Raw genomic sequence first — 5140 nt, 5'->3', positions numbered from 1 at the left:
AGTCACGGAGACAGTGACTGCAGACAGGGGATAGCAGAGATGGTTCCAGGTGGTCATTCAGTGCCTGCTGGAGGTGTTTCTATGTCAGCAATGACTGAGTTCTTTCCTCCTGTCAATCTGTACCCCCAGTAATAGGGAACCTCAAGAAGTTTAGTTTCTTCAAATTCAGTGCTTTTACCTGAGTCCAATCAAGCATATATTATATATGGAGTTCAGTCAGCTGCTTCATCTTTGTCCTGCTGCTTCTCCAGTGGTCACATTCCCACTTCCTCTCGCCAGCCTTCCTACCCTACTGTCTCCCTTCCACAACCCCTTCCCCCAGTAGAGTCTGGTTTTGATTGTCCAGTCTCAGTTGAGCAAGAACCTGAATTCCATCATTCTCACCTATTGGCCAACATCCTGACTCAGATTTAGATTCCATTTGGCCTTAACAGAATCACATACTTGCTGGATTCCATTGTGTATTATTTCCTTTGTTCTATTTAGGAACTTTTCTGTTTGTTTGTTTGCTTTCTTTGTCACGCCATGCATTGCATATAGGATCTTAGTTCCTCAACCAGGGATTGAACCTATGCCCTAGCAGTATGAACTCAGAGTCCTAACCACTGAACTGCCAGGGAACTCTTTGTTTGTTTTTTTTTTTTTAATGATGTATAGTTGATTATTGGTTTTGGGTATAAAACATAGTGATTCCATTTTTTAAATAAATTACACTCCATTTAAAGTTATCATAAGACATTGGCTATATCCCCTGTGCTGTACAATATATCCTTGTAGCTTGTTTATTTTTTATATTCTCTCATATATACACATTCAAGTATCCCCTTCCACTTGAGCAAGACGACCAGCAAGACAACCACTTGAGCAAGATGACCAACATTTAGAATGTTACCTAAAAAATTCTGTTCTCACCCTGCACGGTGCTGCCCTGCCAGCTCTTATTCCCAGACTGAGGCCCAGCCCCCTTTGCCGGCATTCACCACTTCTTGCAGAAACAGAAATGCTGCCAGCCTGTCCAACAAGCTGCTTTACAAAGCCACTGACTTCAGCCTGGTTGCCTGGGGACGCAAAGCCCTGGGCCTCACGGAGAATGAGATGCCACGCCTGATACACATGCAGGAGATGTCCTCCGCCTCCAAGTCACTGAAGGGGGCCATGTTGCTGTCCGTCTGCACCTGACCGTGGAGACAGCTGTCCTCAGTGAGACCCACGTCGGTCTGGGTGGTGAGGTGCAGTGGTCCAGCTGCAATATCTTCTCCACCCAGGACCACGCAACAGCTGCCATTGCCAAGGCTGGCATACCATGCCCGGAAGAGTGACATGGATGAGGGGTATCTGTGGTGCATCCAGCAGACGCTGTGCTTCAGGGATGTGCCCTTGAACATGATGCTGGACAATGGTGCTGACCTCACCAACTGCAACCATACCAAGTACCTGCAGCTCCGGTCTGACATCTGAGGCATCTCTGAAGAGACCACAACGGGGGTCCACAACCTGTATAAAAGGATGATCAATGGGATCCTGAAGGTGCCTGCTGTCAATGTCAGTGACTCCTGACGTGAGGAATGCAGGTAAGATGGCGGTGGTAGTGGGCTGTGGCAACAAGGGCAAGGGCTGTGCCTAGGCCCTAAGGGATTTCGGGGCCCGATTCATCATAGGGGAGATGGACTCCATCAATGCACTTTAGGCTGCCGTGGAGGGGTGTGAGGTGACCACCATGGATGAGACCCATCAGGAGGGCAGCATTTTGTCACCACTATGGGCTGTATCAACATCGTCCATCAATCCACACTTTGAACAGATGAGAGATGATGCCACTGTGTGTAAATCAGATGCTTTAACATGGAGAGTGATATCAGGTGCCTAAATGAGAATGCTGTGGAGAAGGCAAACATCAAGCCCAAGGTGGACTTGAAGAATGGGCACTGATCATCGGGCTGGCCAAGGGCCAGCTGCACCATGGCGCACCCCAGCTTCATGATGAGTGACTCCTTCACCAACCAGGTGCTGGTGAAGATTGAGCTGTGGACCCACCCAGATAAGCACCCTGTGGAGATCTATTTCCTGCCCAAGAACCTGGATAAAGCAGTGGCTAAAGCCCCCCTGGGCAAGCTGAATGTGAAAATGACCAAGCTGACTGAGAAGCAGGCCCAGTACCTGGGCATGTCCCATGATGGCCCCTTCCAGCCTGACCACTAAGAACCAAGCCTGCCCTTTGCTTGCCAGTTGCTGTCCTTTCCTGGGTCCCACCTCTCCTGCAAGCAGCTCAGTCTCTTAGTCCCATCTGACTCTTTGCGACCCTGTGGGCTGTAGCCCTCCAGACTCCTCTGTCCACAGGATTTTCCAGGCCAGAATACTGGAGTGGATTGCCATTTCCTCTTCCAAGGGATCTTCCCCACCCAGGGATGAAACCCACATCTCTGGCATCTCCTGCATTGGCATGTGGAGTCTTTACCACATGCCACCTGGGAAGCTCCCTACCTCTCCTCCCCAAGAGCAAAAATGCCACCACCTTTGAAATTGGTTCAGTAATGTCCCCCCCACCCCAACTCCCTAGGGCTAGTCACTCAGTCTTTGGCCTCTGCTGCATTCCTCATGCTGTCCCAAATGTGGAGGGGGAATTGAAAAGTCCTCCCTCAAGCCCTGGTCATGATGGAGGTATATAGATGTTACCCACAGGGAAAGAGCCTTGAGCTCAGGGGTTTTTGAACTGCTCACTTAGTTAGTCCTTCCTTAGGCGGGAAGTTGGCAGTGGTAGGCACCATGCCCATGCACTTTACCATCCAGGCCCTCGCTTGGCCTGTGGACTTTAGACCCATGTTCTTGATGACAAGTTCATTGGTTCCTCAGCCCATGACAGGGAAGAAGGGGATTTGTCAAAGGGTGGGGAGGAACTGTTGGAGTTTGAATGCTCCTGAGAGCCTGGCTTAGTGCTTGGCATTCTCTTAAACCTCAGAGCAAAGAGACTGGTAGTTTTAGTCCCTATTTTCAGGGGTTGGAATGTACTGTTAAGCGAGAGAGGACAAGAAAAGTGACAGCCAGAGGCTCAGAGGAGCCAGAGAAACTTAAAAGCACATTGTAATTTGATAATTCCCGTCACAACTCTGGGTCAAAAAGAGATTCATTTGGTTTATAATGATAAAATTGAGCAAGAAAGTGGGTTAATAAAAATTTTGGTGCCTTAAAAAAAAAGACTCCCTGATGGTTTAGTAGTTGGAGTCCACTTGCCAATGCAGGGGATGAGTTCCATCCCTACTTCTGGAAGATTCCATATGGTGTGGGGCAGCTGGACAACTAAGCACGTGCTCTGCAACGAGAAGCCACCACAATGAGAAGCCCAAGCACTGCAACTAGAGAGTGGCTCCTGCTTGCCGCAACTAGAGAAAGCCCATGCACAGCAGCAAAGACTCAACGCGACCAAAAAATTTGAAAAAAATTTTTTTTTCCTTTTTAATTAAACAAAAAACTCCATGCACTTTTCTGGGAAAAAGACGAGCATAACACATACTCTACAAGGCACTCTAAGTGCCCCTCACCTAATACCTCTTAGGATTGGAATCCCAGTGGAATTCTTATTGTTTGCGACAATTGTCTTAGACACCCATGGAGGCAGGATGAGGCATCATACTAAACTACATTTCAGGGGTTCTCCCAGCTCCCAAGAATGAAACAGGTCATTTATGCCTCTCCTTTCTTCTATGACTCCAGAGGTTCACTTTCCATCATGCTGTACAATAAAATCAACTGACTATTTCTTAGAAAATGCTACCTATTTTCACTAGTCTGAAGTTGCCACCAGGTTATAAAACCATCAGAAGACCCAGAGAAAATATCCAGTTATCCCAGAGATTACTTTTCAATTATTTGAGAGAATCTTTCTGCCCAGGATTCAGGTTCTGCCTTAAAAAAAATTCTGAAAATCTAATGCTCCTCATCTATGGTGCTTTTTTTCAGACACCCCTAAGTTTATCATACAACTAAATAAGACTGGTTCTTCACTGTACAAAATAATTTAACAAAGAAGTAAATGCTTTCACTATAGTTTTTTATTGCCATTGGTAACAATTTATTTTAAATGACTCCAAATTTTCTAACAACAAAAGAACATTTTGGAAATGAGTAATTGTGCTTCTTCAAAACCTGGTGTTTCTACCTGAAGGCTTTGTGAAACCATTTTTTGATAGAATTTATTTTTCAAACTGTTTTGGGTTTACAGCAAAACTGAGCAGAAAATACCCCTTACCTTATACCCCTGCCCCCTACAAGGACAGCCTCCCTTTCTGTCAACATCCCCCAACACAGAGGTACCTGTGTTACAATCAGTGAACCAATACAGACACATTATTATTGCCCGAAGTCCACAGTTTATATTAGGGTTCACTCTTTGTGTTCTACATATATAATGTAGTTTCAATAAGTGTACATTGACATCATTAGCGTATCATACAGAAGTGTTCCGGGACTTCCCTGGTGGCTCAGCGGTAAAGAATCTGCCTGCAATGCAGGAGACGTGGGTTCAATACCTGGGTCAGGAGGATCACCTGGAGGAGGGCATGGCAACCCATCCCAGTATTCTTGCCTGGAGAATCCCGTGAACAGAGGAGCCTGGTGAGCTACAGTCCGTAGGGTCTCAGAGAGTTGGACACAGCTGAAATAACTGAGCACGCACACACAGAAGAGTCCCATTGCCCTTAAAATTCTCTGTGCTCCACCTATTCATCCCTCTCTCCCCAGTGAAATAATTTTTTAGTAAACTTACTATCCTGAGGTTTATATAAAAAATGGAAAACATTATTTCAGCTGGAATTAATGCTAACAACATTGATTAAAGCAAAAATAAAACATCAACTTCATTAACCTGAAATGACTTCACCCTGTCTGTATTATGTGTATTTAAGAGGAAAAAGGATGCATAGTTTTGTCCAGTTATCTTATCAAACATTAATGATTATGAACTAAATCTTCTGACCAAAATGATGAACCAGGAAGGGGGGATTTTAAATCTTGCAGCAAACCAGGTACCTTGAGCTAAATCAAAGACAAGAAAGCTGTCAGCCATGCTGTCAAGTTTAAGGAAGAAAATTCAGACACAGGATAGCTTTGGGAGATCAGCCTACAGCTCAGACTTCCCACATCATCC

General features: G+C 45.7%; 1 pseudogene; it reads left to right on the top strand.

Annotated features, from left to right (window-relative positions):
* Positions 1–1017: 1017 nt before the first annotated feature.
* Positions 1018–2199, top strand: LOC122446759 (annotated as a pseudogene).
* The last annotated feature ends 2941 nt before the right edge of the window (positions 2200–5140 follow it).

Source organism: Cervus canadensis, chromosome 8 (assembly GCF_019320065.1).
Source record: "Cervus canadensis isolate Bull #8, Minnesota chromosome 8, ASM1932006v1, whole genome shotgun sequence".
NCBI lineage: Eukaryota > Metazoa > Chordata > Mammalia > Artiodactyla > Cervidae > Cervus > Cervus canadensis.
The sequence above is the reverse complement of the archived record's forward strand: the minus strand, read 5'-3'. Positions and strand labels throughout refer to the sequence as shown.